Source organism: Halichoerus grypus, chromosome 9 (assembly GCF_964656455.1).
Source record: "Halichoerus grypus chromosome 9, mHalGry1.hap1.1, whole genome shotgun sequence".
Lineage (NCBI taxonomy): Eukaryota > Metazoa > Chordata > Mammalia > Carnivora > Phocidae > Halichoerus > Halichoerus grypus.
The window spans coordinates 12,983,112-13,005,783 of NC_135720.1; the positions used below are offsets into that span (position 1 = coordinate 12,983,112).

At 37.5% G+C, this 22,672-nt stretch overlaps 1 protein-coding gene across 4 annotated transcripts in view; it reads left to right on the plus strand.

The window, feature by feature from the left end:
- The window catches only part of IPCEF1 (interaction protein for cytohesin exchange factors 1), a 172,636-nt gene that overhangs the window by 53,095 nt on the left and 96,869 nt on the right, over positions 1-22,672 (plus strand). For 3 of the 4 annotated variants that reach the window (XM_078054554.1, XM_036100227.2, XM_036100229.2), the window contains exon 2: positions 851-894. The exons of the other annotated variant lie outside the window; for it this stretch is intronic. The gene's annotated coding sequence lies outside the window, so the exon portion shown is untranslated. The remainder of the gene's footprint in view (positions 1-850; positions 895-22,672) is intronic. 4 annotated transcript variants of the gene reach the window in all.

Genomic DNA, 22,672 nt, shown 5'->3' on the forward strand with positions numbered 1-22,672 from the left:
GGCAAAACTATGGAGACAGTAAAAAGTTCAGTGGTTGCTTGGGATGGGAGAAATGAATATGCAGAGCACTGAGGACTTTTAGGGCAATGAAAATACTATGATATTATATCATATGATATTATAATGATAGATACATGTCACTGCACATTTTTTCTATAAACATAGAATGTACAACACCAACAGTGAACTGTAAGGTATATTATGGACTTTAGCTAATTATGATATGTCAGTGTAGGTTCATCCTTGGTAAAAAATATACCATTCTGGTGAGTGATGTTGATAATGGGGGTGGTGCTATGCACATGTGGGGGCAGGGGGTTTAGGAGACATCTCTGTACCTTCCTCTCAATTTTACTATAAACCTAAAATTGCTCTTAAAAAATGAAGTCTTAAAAAATCTGTATTTTTTAAACTTATGGTTTAGGCAATGAGTGGGATGATTATTACTAATACGAAACATTTTCCCACTGACAGAATTCCAGGAAAACAGATGGAAGTTCTAAATCCATGTGAACATCTTTCAAGATATTTAAAAATAAAGTAAAAATATATCTTGAGTAGTGTTCAAAGGGATTTGAACATTATTTTCACACTATCGTTTAGAAAACATTCAATTCCAAGGGATCTCAGCTTAATGATTTCCTGCTAGTTTATACCTAGGTCTTCTTTCCTGTGAGATAGAACTTTCTGTCTCATTTTCCAAGAGAGACATTGGGTAGTTTTTATGATGGGCAAGTTACTATTTTGTTGCCTCTTCTCAGGGGTGATGTGGTAAGATTCTGACTTCCTTCTAGGTAGTGAGGTCCAAGCAGAAACCTCATGACCCCTTTCTTGTCTTTTTCTTGTACAGATCAGAGGCAACAGACCTGGAACAAGGACACTCATAGCTTTTTGGTATGTAATTGAAAATTCTTCAAAATTAATTCTTTCTTTTAGTGATATTTATGACCTGAAGGGTCTGTACTCCACTTTGTCATTCTAATCTGTGAACTAAACTGTAATAGACTAGGTATATTTATCCTTAGGCTAGGATTAATGCAGAGGGAAGCTAATAGTATTAATAAATAACAAACTGTGTTTGTTCCTCTGTATTTCCCTTGAAAATGGATTCTTGGTGGTAATTACTTTTCAGTGGGAGGGTTGTTTAGTAAAACAATTTATATATAGAATGATCTTTTTTGAGCCCCTCGGTGGTCAGGAACATACCATAACTATCAAAGTACCATAGAAGTATAATTATGTGAAGGATTTATTTATAAGCAAGTATGTGTTTTGATGCCCAAATGCAAATTGAATGCTCTAGAAATGAGGCATTTACTGATCTAAATTTACTCCTGATTCAAATAAAATATTTATATTTAGTTATTATAATATAAAAGTAAAACAATCTTAAGATGTTCTTGCCTTTAAAGTTCATCACTTATGATCTAGGCAAGACTGGAGTTTTTTGAATATGTGTCTAATTCTCATTATTCCTTTGATTTTATATTTATAAAATAACTTAAAAAGAATTATTATATGTCTTAGTTCCTGACTGGGATATCCATCTCTTGTTTGGTTTAACTCTTTTTTAAGATAAAATACAATTCTAAGCCTGCTGGGGAATGCAAGAGAAACAATTTCATTTTCTTTTCTTTTCTTTTTTTTTTTTTGAGAGAGAGAAAGAGAGAGAGAGAGAGCATGAGTAGAGGTGGAGGGACAGAGGGAGATGGAGAGAGAGAATCTTGAGCAGGCTCCACATCCAGTGTAGAGCCTGATGTAGGGCTTGATCTCAAGACCCTAAGATCATGACCTGAGCCAAAATCAAGAATTGGGTGCTTAACTCATTGAGCCACCTAGGTGCCCTAACAAGGGAAGCATTCTTTCACAGCTATCTATCAAGGACACATTTTTTGAGTGTGTGACTCTATGGATGTTACTGAAAGTCTGGTAATTTTTCAGAAAATATTAGTGCATCATTAAATTAATATCAATAGCACTTAAATGTGCTATTATTTTTCTATGAGCCAAACCATGATAATAACAATCATTATTGCCCCTGGTGTGCACTTTCTACCACTCCCAACTATATTGCAACTGTCTTTGAAACATTGCTATCCATGATCCATTAGTCACCTCCATTCTTTTTGGTGAGCATTGCTCTCTCTTTTCCTTCTGTAGTTGTTAAAACCTATTGGTTGTTTGTCCAACTCACTGACAAAAAAAATTAGTTTTGGTGCATACATTTGCTGTTTAGATGTCTTCAAACACATAAAGTCCAATTGTTTCAACATGGGTGTACTTAAGATATGCATTTATTCATGAGACAGATTGTGTGACTCAAGTCAATAATACTCTCACATTGCCTTCTATGGTAAAGAACACTTTATTCACCATAACATTTGATGTTTCATTGAGGAATTTTAAGTGATACTTTTCATACTTACACTTTTTGTTGGTGGTTTGCAAACTGGTTACCGAAAGGTATTGACAAACATTGGTGGATTTTGCCATCTCTAAAAGTTGTCAAGTACCTTTTCTAGCAAAACACTTCTGATCCTCAGATTAGGGGCCTCCTCATTATCAAAGGTATCTAGAAAGAGCCTGGCTTGTTGTCAGAGAAGACGTATGTTATGAGGGAACCCTGCATTGGTGGAAAGACTAGGTAAGATGAACTCTGTGGTCTCTTGTAATATAAAACTTGATAATTCTTATGGAAGAAGATACTCAGCCAATGACCAAATTAGATAATCTGAGTTTTGCTAAGCATGATAGAAATTCTCGCACTGAACAAAATCAGAGACAGCATAGTGGTGAAAATGACAGTCTCTGAACTCAGATGGTCTGGGTTTGTACTAGCTAAGTCACCATGAGAACAGACAGTTCATATTTAGTTCTTACTTACAGATACCTACGTTTCTGGTCCCATGATTATTTTGAGTTCTTCACAGAATTTTTCTTCACTTTTTAAAAGTGTGGTAAAATACCCATACCATAAAATTTACCATTTGAGCCATTTTTATTAAATATTAAATACATTCACATTCAGTGATATTAAATACATTCATGTTACTGTGCAACCATCACCACCATCCATCCCCATAACTCTTTTCATCTTGTAGAGCTAAAACTTTACACCCATTAAACAATAACTCTCTATTTTCTCCTCCCCTTTGCCCCTGGTAACCACCACTATACTTTTTGTCTTTATAATTTTGAAGTACTAGTAAGTACTTCATGTAAGTGGAATTGTACAGTATTTTTCTTTTTGTGATTGGCTTATTTCACTTAGTGTAATGCCCTCAAGGCTCGTTCATGCTGTAGCAGAGGTCAGAATTTCCTTCCTTTAAAGGGCTGACTAATATTCCATTGTGTGTGTGTATACCACATTTTCCTTAACCATTTATCTGTTGTTGATAGACACTTGGGTTGCTTCCACATTTTAGCCATCATGAATAATGTTGCTGTGAACATAGATGTATAAATACCTCGTTGAGACCCTGCTTTCAATACTTGTGGGTAAATACCCAGAAGTGGAATTGATGGGTCATATGTTAATTCTATTTTAAATTTTAAATTGTTTTCCACAACAGCTGTACCATTTTACATTCCCACCAACACTTCACAGAGTTCTTAAGTACAGAACGCTTGTCTAATTATTTTGACATATTCCTACTGGGCAATGAATATTGTGAAGTTTTAAGTGAATACATTCTGAAAGCAGGGTTATATTTTTCCAATTTCCTTTTTCCTGCTGTGCCTATGAGGGTTATGTTCTAAGACCTACCTAATGTTAATTTATGTTACCAGGTGATTCAGAGCGTCAATGGACTTTTTCCAGAACAGAAACATGTGGGGCCAAGTTTCATACCTCTAATGGAAAAACAACTTGGACTCCAAGGATTTCTTGGCTTAGTTTAAAATAAACTCTATGTTAAAATCCTGTGTGTTGGCAGTTAAGGAATAGATGACCACATATGTTTTCTTCTGAAGGTTCATAATTTTTTTTTGCACAAAATACACCAATGTGAACAGGAATGGGGACAACTGGGTTACAAAGAGAGAATTGGCTAGCTGAAAAAATACTTATATTGAGGTTTGAAACAGACTGCAAGCTTTCCAAATTATCAAGAGAACAGGTTAACATTTGTGGTATTATTTTTTCTGGTTAAATAATATTTGTGTTTTCTTAAATTTTGGTTCAACAATATAGATATAGCTTTCTAAGGGACAGAATCCAATTCCAAAACTGAGAGGTTATTAGCTGAAAATCTCAAAGTCTTTTGAGGTTAATTCCACAAATTAGTGAGGCATTTTCTCAGAAAATCTTCTGCATTTATTGTTTATGGACAGTGAGCGAAGGGAGGAGGAAGAATAAGCTTTCTCAGGGAGCAAAAGTATTCTGGTTGTCAGACATTTCATTTTTCCTTAGTTAATTTTACTCCATAGAAATATCAATGTCTTTCCTAATAAAGCCACTTTCCAACGAAAGTGTTCAAAAAAGGCTCTAATGACCTTGGGTATATGTCAGTTTACACAGGAAAAATTTAAACATAACTTAAAGAAATTTAGCAAAGACTTTTGCAAATGATTCGTGAGGCACAGGGAGCTCCTGTCAAGGGAGGCTAAGTTATGCTGTGGTAGCAAATTAACCCCGAAACCGCAGTGGCTTAACACAAGGAATTTTTATTTCTTATTCGCACTGTATGTTCAATGCTGTTCACATGAGAAGGGGAGGCCCCTCTTCCGCACACAATCTCTCGGAGGTGCAAGCTGATGGAAGCTCCACCTCCTTGTGGCGCTACCATGGCAACAGGTGGCTTCTGGGTTTGCCGTGAACAGGGAAGGAGAGAATGTGGGGCACTCATACTCTTCTCCAGGCTGCAAGTGAGGAACATCACCTCCACCGAGAGCCATGGACCAGAACTAATCACATGGCCTCTCCCAACAACCTGAGGTGGGCGGTCTTCCTGGGGCATGAGGGAGGAGAGAAAAACTAGATTTAATGAGCACCAATAATTTCCTCTTTGATGAATTTTGCTGGAAAGTCTTGGATTAGGCATCTCTACAAGACAATTCTCCTTCCTAAATCAGTCACATTCATAATTCTTTATGTTTTACTATATAGGTAAGTAATTTTCATGTTTTTAAATTAATCTCACCTTTTTTATGTGCTAATTTTAGGTAGGAATAAATAAAACAAGGATTATTGAAAAGGAGTCAGTGAAGTATAGATATAATCAACCATGGAAAAAATGTCTACGGAAAAAATGGCCCTCATATGTCAACGTATCTATAGGCTTCATTTGTATTTTTAGTTATATTTTATTATCTCTTTTTCTTTTCTATAAAACCATAACTTGAAATTAAACAGAACTCCAAATGCAGTAAGGATTGATTGCAAAATCAGTGCAAGGGATATTGAACTGGAAATAAGAAACCATACTTTAGATCAGTTTTAATAGATTGTCCTTAATTTATTTTATACTTTTTTTTCCCATTTTATGGTCATCTTTTCCTGAATCTTAATCTCATGTTTTGTTTTTTTGTTTTTTTTTGTGTTTTTTTTTTTTTACTTTCTTTTATCTCATGTTTTTCTCCCTAAATTTCTTTTTCTATTTATTGAAATGTTTTATTAAGCAATATTTTCATATCTGGTACATGGAGAATAAATGTGTCTGCAAGTGTCTTTATTTTGCCCTCATGATTGATTGTGTGCTTGGATATGGAATTTTATGTACATATTTAGTTTTGATTCAGAACTTGGAAGCACTGCATACCCTCTAACGTTCCATGTTGCCTATAAGAGATCTGATGTTATTCTTACTCGTGTTTCTTTGTAGATAATACCATTTTATCCTATCTGTAAACGTTTAGGATTTTTTTTTAAGATTTTTATTTATTTATTTGTCAGAGAGAGAGAGAGAGCACAAGCAGAGGGAGCTGCAGGCAGAGGGAGAGGGAGAAGCAGGCTCCCCATTGAGCAGGGAGACCAACGTGGGGCTCGATCCCAGGACCCTGGGATCATGACCTGAGCCGAAGGCAGACGCTTAACCCACTGAGCCACCCAGGTGTCCCTAAACTTTTAGGATTCTTTGTATGCCTTTGACATTCTGAAATTCCACAAGTCATATACAGCTCTTCACCTTCTTAAATATCTAGTTTAGCATTTTGTGGCATAGGAAGATTTCTTTTTTCCCCTCTCTCCCAGGGCTCTCTCCCCACTGTTTTGGTTTTGTTCTCTATTCTCCCCACCGACTCACCAAGATGGCCACCTCTAACTCCAGGCTTGCCCTGTGCTCATGGCTCAAATCCCAGAAAAAATGACAAGACTCTTTCCCAATGCTTTAGGGAGAATTTCCTGGCTAGCCTTAGTTCATTTACTCTTCTCTTAATTGGCCATTGTGGCCAAGGTGCTAAGTACTTTGGTCCATTAACTTCTTACTACCTCTTCTGCGCTCACTGTGGTCCAAAGCATTCTCATATATTCTCCAGCTTACTGCAGTAGCCTCTTAACTGGCCTCTGGGTTTATGTCTTTGCTTCCTTCAGTCTCTGCTCAGTCCTGGAGTGGAGCTGTTAACATGTGTGTCAGATCAAACTCTATAAAGCTTGCCTGTTTCACTTCAAGAAAAGCCAAAGTCTTCAGTGACAGTTCAAAGGGCCACCCACAGTCCGCATGAGCTGGCCTCCCATAACCCCTCTGACCTCATCTCCTACTCTCTCCCCCCGTTGCACACTCAACCTCTGCCATGCTGGCCTTCTTGCTGTGCCTTACACATGCCAGACACACTCTCAATCCCAGTTCAGGCCTCTGCCTTGGCTGTTCTCTAGCCCTGACTACTCACCCTTGGATTTCTACTGACTGCTTCCTTACCTCTTCCTGGTCTTCACTCAAATGTCACCTGTTTAGTGAGACTGTTCCCATCCATGCAATTAAAATGACAATCCTCTATAATACTCATCCCTATTTTGTTTTTCTTCATTTATCTCCATCTCATATGCCATTTATTTTACTTACTCATCTTGTTAATTGTCTACTCCCCTGAAATATAAACCCCACGAGGGCAAGGAGATTTTTATCTATTTAGGTTGTATCTTCAGGCTCTAAAACTGTGCCTGCTACATGGTTAGCCCATAAATATTTGATAAATGAGTGAATGGTTGGCAAACCTAGCCATATGCTTGCTCCTGTTCTGGGGATGTGGGGCCATATGATTGACAATGCGACGGGAGGTGAGGGGAAGGAAAAGAAGCTGATTAGACAAAAATTAATAAATGTCCAAAAAAAGATCCTTCTTTGAGGAATGGGGTCTCTGTTAAAAGGGGATAAGATGAGTAGGTGGAAGAAAGGAGCAGACTCTGAAACAGGACAGTAATTTTCTAATTTGTTTGATTTTGAATTTTGAGTGTATATAATTGTCCTTATATGTTACAATAATCTTTAAATGTTAGGTAATTTTGCCTGGAAAAAACTTACAGGGAAAATATCTTTTTTTCTGGTTTTCTACATCATTTATTTCTAATTTCAATTAGATTTTTACTCCCACTGACCAATGTATGAAAGAATAAGGTAGATTTGGGCAAAGAATATTTTACTTCTTTCAGGAGAGCAGGTTGCAAGATGGGTTATCAGGCAATCTCTCTATATTAGATTTCTTCTTAACTGTTTGCCTGCATCCAAATGAAATTTTTGAAGTTAATTTCTGGCTGAAAAATTGGCAGGCTAAGAGCTGTCACTCAGAAGTTTTTATTTGTATCTAATACCCCTTACCCCCTTAATCAGTCTTGCGGGAGTTCTATTTTATTAATTTTTGTCCAAAGAACTAGCTTTGTGTTTTATTAATCTTCTCCTTATTTTTCTATTTCATTGATTTCTGCCTTTATTTTTCCTCTTCTTCCTTGGTTTGCTAGTTTGCTATTTTTCCAGTTTCATGTGTTGAGTCCTTAGCTTATTTGTTTTCATTCCCCCTTGTATTAATAAATGTATTTAAGGTATACATTTCCCTCTAAAAAATGCTTTAGTAGTGTGCCCTAAAGATGTGTAGTGTTTTCAATGGTGATAAATTCTAAATATTTCCCATCTGATTTCCTTCCCGATTCAAATTTTTTTTAGTAGTGTGAAATTTTGTTTTTAGACATATAGACATTTTAAAGCTATGTTTTCATTATTAATTTCTACAATTAAAGCATTGTAATCAGAGAACATAATCTGTGTTAAATTGATTCTGTGCAATTTATCAAGACTTCTGTTGTAATATAGTACTTTGTCAATTTTTGATAATATACCACGTGTGATGGAAATGTGTGTATTTCTCAAGTACAGAGTTCTGTGTATCTGAAATTTATTAATTTGTGTCATCTGCCTTTCTATTTACTTCTTGTCTGCATTGATTTCTGAGAGATGGGTGCTATACTCTTCAACTATAATTGCCAACTTATTTACTTCTTTTTCCAGTTCTATGAATTGTGGTTGCTTGATGTATTTTGAGGCAATATATGTATATTCTCATGAAGGTTATATTTTCTGGCTTTTTTTATTGGCCTATGCCATCTTTCTCTATTAAATGTATGTTTACCGATACATGGTAAATATATATATATGTAAGAATTTTATATTTTCAGATATTAAAATTTTCACCACAGCTTGCTTTTCCTTTATGTTTGCCTGGATATCTGTTTCCATCTTTTTTTAACCTTCTATATCGTTTTGTTTTCTGTTTTTCTTCTTTCAGATACATATTGTTAGATCTTGGTTTTTAAAATAACTTTTATTTTGCAATATAATATACATTGTGTTAAATAAAATATAAATACAGAAGAGTGTACAGACAAATTTGTATACCTCAGTGATTTATCACAAAGCATAACTTCTAGACCATGTGAGTCAAGAAATAGAATACTGGGTGACTCAGTTGGTCGAGCCTCTGACTTCAGCTCAGGTCATGATCTCGGGGTGCTGGGACTGAGCCCTTTGTTGAGCTCCCTGCTCAACGGGGAGTCTGCTTGTCCCTCTCTCTCTCCCTCTGCCCCTCCCCGCTGCTTGTGCTTTCTCTCACTCTCTCTCTCTCTCAAATAAATAAATAAAACCTTAAAAAAAAAGAATACTGTCGAACCCCTAGAATCTCCTTTTGTGCCCCTTCCAATAAATCTTGCCATCTTCCCAAAGGTAACCACTCTCCTGCCATTTGTGGTAATTCATTCTTGCATTCCTTTATAGTGTTATGACCTAAGTGTACTTTACTAAAACCTATGGTCTAGTTTTGCCTGTTTATAGTCTTTTGTGTCTGGCTTCTTTCTCTCAGTATTATGTGACTGTGAGTAGAAGTAGTTTTTTTCCTTTTTATTGCTAAGTAGTGTTCCATTGTATGACTATACCACAATTTGTCTGCGTTCCTATTGATGGACATTTGGGTTGTTTTGAACTTTTTGGCTATTATAAATAAAGCTGCTGGAAAAATTGTTACACATGTGTTCAGTGTACAGGTGCATGGATATCTGACAGATGTGCATCTAACAGTAAAATTTATGGATCATAGACTCTGCATGTGATCCATTTTGGGAGATACTGCTAAACAGCTTTCCAGAATGGTTGCCCCAATTGACACTCCCAACAGCAGTGTTTGAGAGTTTTTTCATTGGCTTTACGATGTTGCTGATACATGGTATTGTCAGTCTTTTAAAATTTCATGATTTTGGCAGTTTTGCCTTGCATTTCCCTGTAAAGGAGCAATAAGCACCTTTTCTTCTCTCTCTCTCTCTCTCTTTTTAAAAAGATTTTATCCATTTATTTATTTGACAGAGAGAGAGAGAGAGAGAGAGCACAAGCAGGGGGAGCGGGAGAGGGAGAAGCAGGCTCCCCGCTGAGCAGGGAGCCCGATGCAGGACTCGATCCCAGGACCCCGGGATCATGACCTGAGCTGAAGGCAGTCGCTTAATGACTGAGCCACCCAGGTGTCCAGCACCTTTTCATACATATTTGGTTAATTGATATCCTCCTTTGTAAAATGGCTCTTAAGTCTTTTCCCATTTTTCTCTTGGGTTTTTTTGCTTGTTTCTTATTGATTTATAGGACTCCTTCACACATTCTGGTGTAGGATTGTACAGGTTATTCATTTGCTTTTACAATCCCTAATGGTGTCTTTGGGTGAGTGGAAATTCTTAATTTCAGTGTGTTCTAACTTATGAAGCTTTTCCTTTATGGTTAGAGCCAGTGGGGAAGTGGACGTATTTTCAGTAAATGATACTCAAATAGTTGGTTATTAATTTAAAAAATGAAGCTTTACTCTTATTTGAAACTAGGATAAAAAATCAATTGTAAGTAGAGGGGCACCTGTGTAGCTCAGTTGGTTAAGTGTCCGACTCGGTTTCGGCTCAGGTCATGATCTCAGGGTTGTGAGTTCAAGCCCCGTGTCAGGATCTGCGCTCAGTGCAGTCTGCTTGAGATCCTCTCTCTCCCTCTCCCCCTCCCCCCTTTCTAAAAATAAATAAATAAATCTTAAAAAAATCAGTTATAAGTAGATTGTCAATCTAATATGAAAGGCAGGCAATGAAAGTTTTAGAAGAAAAGGTAGGATAATATCCTTATTACCATAAGATAGTAAAATTAACAGCAAATTAAAAACACTAACCATATTCATCTTTACACTCTCGAGTACTGTAAACTAATTAATGAACATGATATAGTTTCCATTTATTTAGCTCTTCTTTAATTTCTTTCAATAATGTTTTGTAGATTTACAGATTTTTTCATACAAGTATTACACATCTTTTGTTAGATTCATTCTAATGTATGTGAAATTTAATAATGTTGCTGTATATGTATTTTCTTAAAAATTTTATTTCATACTATTTGTTGCTGGTATGTAGAAATGATACTGATTTTTACATATTGGCCTTGTGTCTAGCAACCCTTCTATAACCACTCTTATTTTTAATAATTCATGTGTAGGTTCTTTTCCACATGTAATATCATCTGAAAATACTGACAGTCTTAATTTCTTATTTTTGATCATTATAATTCTTACAATTTTTTAATGAGCTCTTCTAATACAATGTGGTTGAATGATGGTGAACATCTTTGGTTTATTCTTAATATTAAAGAAAAAGATTTCAACATTTCATCATCAAATACGTGACAGAAGAAATAAGGACCACTTTACTTACTGAAAATGGTGGAGTAAGGACCTCCTTGTTTTGCCCATGGTAGGATTTGGGAAGGGCTAGGCTTGGCAGCTCATCTCTGATCCACCCAGTTTTAGCTGGAGTGGTTGGGAGGAGAATCTATTTCTAAGATCACTTTTTCATCTACACATCTAGAGCCTGGGCATTCTTTGGCTTCTTCTTCTGCACGTGGCGCTTCATCCTCCTGGGACTATCCACATGGGTTTTATGGCATGGCCATCTCAGAGGAATCAGACTTTATAAATGTCATCTGGTTACCCCCAAAATAAGTCTATTTCTTTCAGATCTAAAAATCCTATGAGTCTGAGTCTCTGAGGTCATGCAAATTGTAATTAAACATATCTATTTAATTAAAAACGATTTCTAATCTAAACTCGGGGCATAACCAAATTTCCGTACTATGGGGTAAAGAAAAAATAGATGATTCCTTGTTTTTTGTGAGGACAGACTTTTACTTTGAGGTTAGATGATGTTATCTAGGGTGGTGGAAGCGTGGCAGGTGCACATGTAAGTTGACTGTGAGGAGGTGGGTATAAAACTGTGTAGGTGAGGTGTAAGTGAGAAAGGCAGTGTGTGAAGTAACAAGGTTGGGCGGGCCACAGGAAGCTAGGCGGACCACAGGAAGCTGGCTGGAAAAAAAAAGTCTTTGGCTTTACTGAATTAAAAGCAAGAATAAAATAACCCAAAGACAAATGGAAAATCTCACACACAAAGTCTAGAAAGGGATGGAAACAAAAATAATCACACATGTGTTCAGGGAAAGGTGAACTGAAGTGTCTGGCCAATTACAATCTACCCTGTAATTTGTGTACAACTTCGTCTAATTAAAAAACAAATAGAGTAGTAAACACTTCTTTTAGAAAGAGACACAAAATATTCTTTTGCAAAACAAATTTCTCAGTTTAGAACTCTAGTAGTTAAAAAAAAAAATGCCCTATTGAAATCAAAAGAATGTTAAATTAGGGAGTCAAATGTTTCAGTCTTTGGTCTCTAGCTAAATAGTGTACTTACATGTTGGACCACTAGGTGTCTCTTTGCATACGTGTTAGGATTCCAGCCAGAGAAAGCTAATTCTAGTCTTGGAGGAAATTGTTAGATGGATTGTGTCAACAAATGTTTCCATTTGAGTGTATTTACGGATGACTTTAATTTAACAATTATTCAGAAAGGATAAATAGATGTGTCTTGGCTACATCTCTCTCACTCGTTAGAAGTTTTGGAAACGTTAACCCAGGATTGTCAGCAGATGCAAAATTCAGGTACTAACACCAGGGTGGTTGGCAGGCTGATAGGATGGAAGAGCCTGCCCATTTAGGATGATGACCAGGAGGTGAGGCCCACATTATTTCTGAATGAAGCCTTGGCAAGGATACTCAATTCCCAAACAAGCTGTGTTTGGCTCTCCAATGTCTCTTTCTAGGAGCTCTAGTCCTTCCTGATCAGATCCTTCAAAATTACCCAGTGGCAGCTGATTTGTGGTTGCACATGGCCCTTTGAGTACAAGGTATCAATTACTTTGAGTCACATAAGCCCCCTCTAAATTGTCCAAATTTGGTAAATAATTTACTCACTCTCTTTCATCCTGCAAGAATGTAATGAGATTTACTGTTTGCAGAAAAATTAAGCATGTTGCTAAGGATAAGCTGAAAAGGCAAAGATTATTATAAGAGACAACACTGCTAATGTCCAAAGGGCCCTGAGCCTGGAGTCTGAATTAAAATTCTGACTTTATAACGTGCTAGCTGTGGAATGTAAGTGGTCTACCTGCTCTGTGTGTCAGTTTCTTTGTAAAAGTATAGGTGATGTTACTTTATAGAGTTGACACGCAGACTAAAAACAGTTTGCAATGATTCTGCCAAATATCATGGTAAGAGCCTCTAAGAGAAGTCACCCTATTCTTTAAAAAATTTTTTTCCAGTTTTTTTTTCTGAGAAATAAATGACAACATCATTGTATAAGTTCAAGGTATACAGCACGATGGTTTTGCTTTTTTTACTGAAATATGGTTGACATATAATGTATTAGTTTCAGGTGTACCAAATAATAATTCAATACTTATATACATGATGAAATGATCACCGTGATGTCTAGTTACCATCAGTCACCATACAAAGTTATTACAATGTTATTGACTGTATTCCTGACAGTATAATGGTTTGATTTACATATATTGTGAAATGATTACTCAAATTGCTTCAGCAAACATCCATCTTACATAAATACAGTAAAAAAAAAAAAGAACAAAAGAATAAAGGAAAAAAAATTTCCTCTTGTGATGAGAACTCAGAATTTACTCTTAACAACTTTCCTATATGTCATACAACAATGTTAGCTAGTCATCATGGTGTACCTTATATCTCTAGTACTTATTTATCTTACAACAGGAAGTTTGTACTTTTTGACCACTGTCCTCCAATTTCCCCTCCCCCAATCCCTGCTTCTGGTAACCACAAGTCTGATCTCTTTTTCTATGAGTTTGCCTGTTTTTTTAGATTCACATATAAGTGAGATCTTGTCTTTCCCTGTCTGACTTATTTTACTTAGTGTAACACTTTCAAGGTCCTCCATCCATGTTGTCCCAAATAGCAGGGTTTCCTTTTTTTTTATGGCTGAATATTATTTCATTGCATATATATACCAAAACTTCTTTATCCAATCATCTATTTATGGACATTTAGGTTGTTTCTGTGTCTTGATTATTGTAAATAATACTATGAACATGGGGGTGCTGATATTTTTTCAAGTTAGTATTGATTTCCTTCAGGTAAATACTCAGAAGTGGAATTGCTGGATCATATGATAATTCTATTTTAAATTTTTTGAGGATCCTCCATACTGTTTTCCATAGTGGCTGCACCAATTTACATTCCTACCAACAGTGCACAAGGGCTCCCTTTTCTCCACATCCTCGCCAACATTTGTCATCTCTTGTCTTTTTGATGATGGATGGCTATTCTAACAGGCATGAGGTGATAGGTCATTGTAGTTTTAATTTGCATTTTCCCGATGACTAGTGATGTTGAGCATCTTTTCATGTACCCATTGACCTTTCATATATCTTCTTTGGAGAAATGTCTGTTCAGGTCCTTTGCCCATTTTTTGATTGGATTATTTGTTTTTTTGCTCTTGAGTTGTAGAAGTTCTTCATATGTTTTAGATATTAACAGATACATGGTTTATCAGATACATGGTTTGGAAGTATTTTTTCCCATTCTGTAGGTTTGTCTTTTTACTTTGTTGATGGGTTCTTTTGTTGTGCAAAAGCTTCTTAGTTTGATTTGGTCCCACTTGTTTATTTTTGATTTTATTGCTTATACTTTAGGTGTCATATCCAAGAAATCATTACGAAGACCCATGTCAGGAAGCTTTGTTCCTTAGATTTTCTTCTAGGAGTTTCATGGTGTTAGGTATTACATTTAGGTCTTTAACCTATTTCAAGTTAATTTCTGTGGGTGGTGAAAGATAGGGTGTAGGAGTGCTGACAATGCTGACTCCATCTTTGGCCCTCCTTGTTCATGTCTGCACAAAGACCCCCTTAGGGCTATGTGTTCCAGGCCCCTTGGAGGTTAATATATGGCCTCACTGGAATGCAGGAAGGCTTGTCTTGAGCTTCGCTCTGCCACACAGATGGCACCACTTTAGATAACTACCCTGTGACCTCACCATAATGCCCCTCACTCTATAAAAGCTGTAGATTAAGGTCTGCACTTTGTGGAGAATAGCTGCGTAGTGCCCAGGTCATTTATCTGCCAGTCAGTAAGTTACCCTGAATAAAACTGTGCCAACAATATGGAGTGGTTTACTTTGTTTTTTGGTCTCAAAGTGCCTTCTCAATTTGAAGATACTTTACTGTCCCTCCTCCACCTTCTAATGTATGGGTTCAGTTTCATTCTTTTACATTTGAATATCCAGTTATCTAGCAACATTTATTGAAGAGACTGTCTTTTCTCCACTGAGTATCCTTGGCTCTCTTGTCAAATATTAGTTAACCATATATGCGTGAGTTTATTTCTGGGCTCTAAATTCTATTCTAGTGGTCTATTTGTCTATTTTTATGCCATTACTATCCTGTTTCGATGAGTATAGCTTTATAGTACAGCTTGAAGTTAGGAAGTGTGATACCTCCTGCTTTGTTCCTTCTCAAGATCTCTTGGGCTATTTGGGGTCTTTTGTGTTTCCATATAAATTTTAGGGTGTTTTTTCTACTGTGAAAAATGCCATTGGAATTTTGATAGGGATTGCATTGAATCTATAGATGGCTTTGGTAGTACTGACATTTTAACAATATTAATTCTTCCAGTCTGTGAACACAGAATACTTTTCCATTTATTTGTACCTTCAATTTCTTTTTTCAATGTCTTGTCGTTTTCAGTTTAGAGACTTTTCACCTCCTTAAATTTATTCCTAAGTATTTTATTGTAAATGGGATTGATTTCTTCATTTCTTTTCCAGAAATTTTGTTGTAGTATATAGAAACACTACAGATTTTTTTTTTTGCATCAGTTTTGTATACTGAAACTTTACTAAATTCATTGATTAGATCTAACAGTTTTTGGTTGAGTCTTCAGGATTTTCTTTATACAAAAGTATGTTGTCCACAAATAGAGTTTTACTACTTTTCCAATTCTGCTACATTTTATTTCTTCTTCTTGGCTGATTGCTCTAGCTAGGACTTCCAATACTATGTTGAATAAAAGTGGTGAGAGTGGGCACCTTTGTCTCATTCTTGATCTTAGAGAAAAAGCTTTCATCTTTTCACCATTGAGTATGATATTAGCTGTGGGCTTGCCATATATGGCTTTTATTATGTTGAGTTATGTTCCTTCTATATGTAATTTGTCGAGTTTTTATTTTGAATGGAAGCTGAATTTTGTTTGCTTTTTCTATGTAAATTGAGATGATCGTATGATCCTTTTATTAATGTGATGTATTACATTGATTTGTACACTATTGATTTGAACTCTCCTTGCATCCTAGGGATAAATCCTACCTGATCATGGTGAGTGATCCTTTTAATGTGCTGCTAAATTTGGTTTGCAGTATTTTATTTAGAATTTTTGCATCTAAATTCATTAGGGATATTGGCTTGTAGTTTTCCTATCTAGTAGTTTCCTTTTCTGGTTTGGTATCAGGATAATGCTGGCCTTGTGAAATCATTTTGAGAGTCTTTCCTCCTCTGGTCTTTTGGAAGAGTTTGAGGAGGATTGGTGTTAATTCTTTAAATGTTTGGCGAAAGTCACAAGTGAAGCCATCTTGTCCTGGGCTTTTCTTTGTTGGGACATTTTTTATTACTGATTCAATATCCTTACTGTTAACTGTTCTGTTCAGATTTTCTATTTCTTCCTGATTCAGTCTTGGTAAGTAGTATGTTTAAAATTTTTTTCCATTTCTTCTAGGTTGCCTATAGCCTCTTCATAATAGCCTCTTATTATTCTTAGAATTTCTGTGGTGTCAGTTGTAAGGTCTCCTTTTTTATTTATAATTTTATTGATTTGAGTCTTCTCTTTTTTCCTTGCTTAGTCTAGCTAAGGGTTTGTCAATTTTATCTTTTCAAAGAATCAACTCTAAGTTTGGTTAATATTTTCCATTGTTTTTCTCTTCTCTATTTCATTTATTTCTGCTCTAATTGTTATTATTTCTGCTCAGTTTGTCCTTCTTTTTCTAGTTCTTTAAGATATAGAGTTAGATTATTTATTTGGGATCTTTCTTCCTTTGTATCATTGGTGTTTATTGCTATGAACTTCCCTCTTAGAACTGCTTTTGCTGCATCCCATAAGTTCTTGCATGTTGTATTTCCACTTCTGGAAACTTAATTTCTCCTTTAATTTCTTCTTTGGGCCATTGGTTGTTCAGGACAGTGCTGTTTAATTTTCATGTGTTTGTGAATTTTCCAGTTTTCCTCTTGTTATTGATTTCTAGTTTCATGACGTTGTGGTTAGAGAAGATACATAGTATCATTTCAGTCTTCTTGAGTATGTTAAGACTTATTTTGTGGCCTAACATATGGTCTATCCTAGAAAATGTTCTATGTGTGCTTGAGAAGACTGTGTATTCTGCTGTTGTTGAATAGACTGTTCTCTATATATCTGTTAGATCCATTAGTGGTGTTCTAGTCTGCTGTTTCCTTATTGATTCTCTGTCTGGATGACCTATACACTGTTGAGAGTGGGTTATTAAAGTCCCCAACTATTATTGCATTAGTGTTTATTTCTCCTTTTAGTTCTGTTAGTTTTTGCTTTATATGTTAGGTGCTCTGATGTTGGGCATGTAAGTATTTACAATTGTTATGATGTGTTCATATGTTAACCCCTTAATCATTATATAATGACCTTCTTTGTCTCTTTTACCTATTTTTAGTTTAAAGTCTATTTTGTCTGATATAAGTATAGCTATCCTTGCTTTTTTTTTTTTTTGGTTACTATTTACTTGAAATGTCTTTTTCCATCTTTACTCTCAGTCTAGGTGTGTCTTTTTTTTTTTTTTTTTAATTTATTTATTTGACAGAGAGAGACACAGCGAGAGAGGGATCACAAGCAGGGGGAGTGGGAGAGGGAGAAGCAGGCTTCCCGCTGAGCAGGGAGCCCGATGCGGGGCTCGAAATCAGGACCCTGGGATCATGACCTGAGCCGAAGGCAGACGCTTAACGACTGAGCCACCCAGGCGCCCCTCAGTCTAGGTGTGTCTTTAAGGCTAAAGTGAGTATATTGTATGCAGCATATTGTTGGATCTTATTATTTTATTCTTTCAGCCATTCTGTGTCTTTTGATGGAAGATTTTAATCCTTTTGCATGTAAAAAAGTTATTGATGGGTAAAGACTTACTATTGCCATTTTGTTAATTATTTTCTGGTTATTTTCTAGAGCCATTGTTCCTAGTTTCTTATCCTGCTGTCCTTTTTGTGTGTGCTTTGATGTCTTGTATCCATATGCTTTGACACCTTTATCATGTCCTTTTGCATGATTATTACAAGATTTCCCCTTGTAGTTAGCATGAGGCTTACATAAAATATCTTAAACTTATAACACCCTATTTTAATTTGATAATGAATTAACTTCAATAGAATTTGTATACTTTACATTTTTATTTCTTATCCCCCTCACATTTACATGTTTTTATCTTGTGTAACTAATAACAGATTATTGTATTTATGGTTATTTTGCTACATTCATTTTTTTTAAATTTTAAACTAGAGTTGTGAGTTATGCACCATTATTATCATACTGCAAAATCTAACTATGACTATAAATGTACAATTGCCAGTGAAATTTATACTACCTTTTTGTATTTTTATGCTGTTAATTAGCGTTTTTTTACTTCCACTCAAAGAAGTCCCTTTAGCATTTCTTGTAAGGGAGGTTGGTTTTAATGAACTCCCTCACTTTTTGTTTGTTTAGAAGTCTTTATCCCTCTTCATTCTGAAGGACAAGTTCACAAGGTATAGAATTCTTGATTGATAGTTTCTTTCAATATTTTGAATATGTCATCCCATTCCATGGGGGTTCCCTTGTATATAACTTCTCTCTTTTCTCTTGCTGCTCTTAAAATTCTTTGTCTTTGACTTCTGACAATTTAATTATAATGTGTCTTGGTGTAGTGCTATTTGGGTCCAACCTATTTGGGATCCTTTGGGACTCATGCATCTAGATGTCTGTTTTTTTCACCAGGTTCAGAAAGGTTTTTTCACCATTATTTCTTTAAATATACTTTCTGTCCCTTTCTCCTTCTCTTCTCCTTCTGGAATTCTATAATGCAAATATTTTTTTTTTATTGTGTTCTATGATTCCCATAGATTTTCTTCATTCCTGTTCATTCTTTTTTATTTTTGTTCTTCTGACTGGATAATTTATAATGTCCTATCATGCAGGTCACTGATTCTTTCTTCTGCACTGTTGTGTCTACTTTTGAAACTCTATCAAATTCTTCAGTTCAGTTATTGAGAATTTCTTTCTTTTTTTATGGTTGCTATTTCCTTCAAACTTCTCATTTTGTTCATGCATTGTTTTCTTAATTTAGTTTACTTGTCTGTGTTTTCTTATAGTTCCCTAAACTTTCCAAAGAGGATTATTCTGAATTCTTTGTCTCACAGTTCATAGAAATCCATTACTTTTTTTCCTTCAAGTTTTTATTTAAATTCTAGTTAGTTAACATACAGTGTAATATTAGTTTCAGGTGTAAAATTTAGTGATATCCATTTCTTTAGGGCCAGTTATTAGAGTTTTGTCAGTTTCTTTTGGTGGTGTCATATTTACCTGGTTTTTTTTTTTTTTTTTTGGTGCTTCTTATTTCCTTATGTCAGGATCTGTACATTTGAGTAATGGGGCTCCTTTTCCAGACTTTATAGGTTTGCTTTGGCAGAGGCAGTTTTTTACCAGTTAGCTCAGTTTGGGTCTCTAGGTGTGTCTGCTGGTAATGTCTTTGGGCAGGTGAGACCTGCTATTGTCTATTTTTGGGCAAGGCAACTGTTTGAACTCTGATGATGGAGATGGGGGTGTGCCACTGGTTGGGAACAGTTGCATAGGAGTATAGGCTTGGTTCCTTACCCAAGTGAGGCTATAGGCTATGTCCCACAGGTGCTTGAATTCTTTGGTCAGGCTTACTAGATGGTTGGGGCTGGGTACTATATTTAATAGTAGCTGAGGCTATAAATTAGCTTTCCAACCCAGGGAGGACAGTAGGCCAGGGCCCAGGCCTATACGGCTTGTTGTTTGGGGAGCTGAACCAGGCCTGAGGGTGCACTGAATTCCCTGGTCAGATGAATCCACCAGTTTTGCTCTGCAGATGAGGGAAGCCACCGGCTGTGCTCTCTGTTCCAGTGCCACTGTATGGAGGGCTGTTAAATGTACTATGCAGCTTTGTGTGTGCTTTTGTCACACAGGCTGAAGGCTGTCTTCAGTGACGAGTAGGGCTATGAATTAGATTCCCTGCCCAAGTGTACTGGAAGCAGCTCTAAAGCCTCTTTGTTTGTTGTCTTAACTCAAGCCAACCTGCACCCTAAGTTCCCTGGCCAAACAGGGCCACTGGCTTTGCTCTGCAAACTGTTGGCTCTGTCTGCCCTACTCTTGACTCAAGCACCCCTGGGCTGCACAGCTTCCAGTTGTTTTTACCAGCTCTTCTGGTTTGATGGGGCCAGGAGACTCTCTCCACAGCTGGTCTCAGCCCCCTTGCCTGGGTGGGAGGGGAGGAGACATTCCAGGCTATCCTCAACTTCCCAAATAGGCTGTCTGGTTGGGAGGGACCAGAAGCTACCATCAGCCTTGACTATGAATGAATCCCTCTGCTTGCATATAGCACGGAACGCCTCCACATTTTGTACTGGCATGTTGCTCTGGAGATTGGCTCTCTCCACCTGCCCCTTGGCTCCAGTGCCACTGGGCTGCACAGCTTCCAGCACTTGTCATCAGCCCTTTTGTCACATGGGCCTGGAAGGCACTCTCCACAGCAGGTGGGGCTCTGACTCAGTATCTTGCCTGGGTGTGGGCAAAACAGCTCTGGGGCTGCCGAAACTTGTTTTAGGATCCCAAACAGACAGACCTGCACCCCTCAGAGTTCCCTGTCAGAGTGCAGTCCCAACTTGGTTCTATAGGTGAACAAAACCACTGGTTGGGATTACTACTTGGGCACTGCAGGTGTGAACTTGGTCTGCCAAGATCTGTGTGCTGGTTGTTGAAAGCCCCTCCCCATTTCTCCATCACAGTCAGATTTTTGGTGGCTGGGCCCTGCAGATTCCTCTGCAATCCTTATGGTGCTCTTTTAGAGTAGACGCTCCTGCAAAGTGACTCACAATGCTGGGGGAGGCCGGTCATCCCCTTGGGTTCTCTTTTGCCACTGAAGGCACTAGAGGCTCAGAGGGACCCTGCACGTGGTGCAGCCCTGTCCTGGGGGAAGGGCAACATAGTCAACATGTACCTCTTCTCTGATCCTTCTAAGGCATTGTCTTGGTCTTTGAGGTGCAGGGGGCTGCTTTGGCCTCACCCTTATGCTCCAGGATTCTCTCAGTGGTGTCTTGTTCTTGAAAAGATATTACTTGTTCCTCTTGTGAGGGAGAGCAAAGTAAGAAACAACTTATGTCACCATCCTGGTAATATCATTCCAGTCACCCTATTCTTAATAAAGGAAGCCTTCTCATTATTATGCACAGCAGTTTAGCTCTTAATGGTCTCCACCTCTCCTCTCTGACAAGGCTTGGGACACTACCTTTGCAAAATCATAAGGCCTATTAAAGTGGTATTTCCCAGTGAAAGAGCTAGCCAGACAAAAAAGGAATTTTGGCTCAACTCCACAGCAACAGGTACAAACAGCAGGCAGCTTACGTGATAGTTTTTCTTTTTCTGGCTTTCTTCCAGCCAGCAATGGTCCTGTAGTAGAGACCACTGCGCTATGTAGGGTATACTTTATCAACTTTGATGGGAAGTGTTCAGTGGAAGGTCATTTGGGAAAGCTGAATTAGAGTGATTGGCTGCCTCAGAGCAGTGCCCATATAGTCTGGATTTTACAAGCAGAAAAAGTACTATCTTTCATAGAGAGAAAATATGAATATTATTCTTGTCGAATAAAGAATAACAGAGTAGAGAAATTTGGGGGTGCAAATTGCAGAAAAGTAGAGGCCATCCCTTGCCATTCTTGTCTGATCTATCTTAGAGCACTGCATCTGCTCTTACCCCCGCAAACTGGAGTGAAGGCATCAGGTGTCGTTACTTAGGGGCTGCCATTGTAGAGAACTAGGGTGTGCTCCTAGGTCAGACTGTAGTGGGCCTAATAACTGATACTTCGTCTAGGGGCTCCCAGTGTTTCCTGTGGCCTCATCATAGGCCTCGTGGTCCTTTCCCTACTTGATGTAGCATCCTGGTGCTAGTACAAATCTTTGAAGAGCTTCCTCGGGTTTCAATCACAAATCTCTTAGATTGGACCTAGATGCACATCTAGATTGAATCTTAGAATGATTGGCTCCTAGAAGTTCCTGAGATCTGTCACCGGCCTAGGAGAGGAGGCAATTATCCTGCAGGTTTTATCTGCATTGTTGTACAAGGCTGCTGCTAGTGTGTATGTGTGTGTGTGTTTAGGGGTGTGTGCAAATATGTTTTGCAGGGCCCCTGCCTATAGAAATAATTTGAATAGCCCAAAGTCAACGTGCTAGCCTAATTCTGGAAGACCTGTGGGCGCAATCACTTACAGGGCTAGCATTATGGAATTTAAGACAATCATGGGAACACAATTAGCCCCACAGAGATGTGTCTCTTCTGGCATCCAGTTGACTCTATGAGCTGGGGAAGAGAAAGTGCCTCAGTTGGGGCCATGGGCACGGGTGACCTGTCATGGTCCCACTGGGAGATCAGCAGGGTCCTGCCCATTTGCCTGAGCCCTAAGGGCATGCTGGGGTGCAGACCATAATCTCTGATGTTTTGGGTTCTGGAAGCTCACAGAAGGGCCAGAGACCTCTGCAGTCCAGGGACACAAAGGAGTTTCATGCCTCCCTAAGGGGCATGGTCAACAGCCACTTGTATTTGGTGCAGG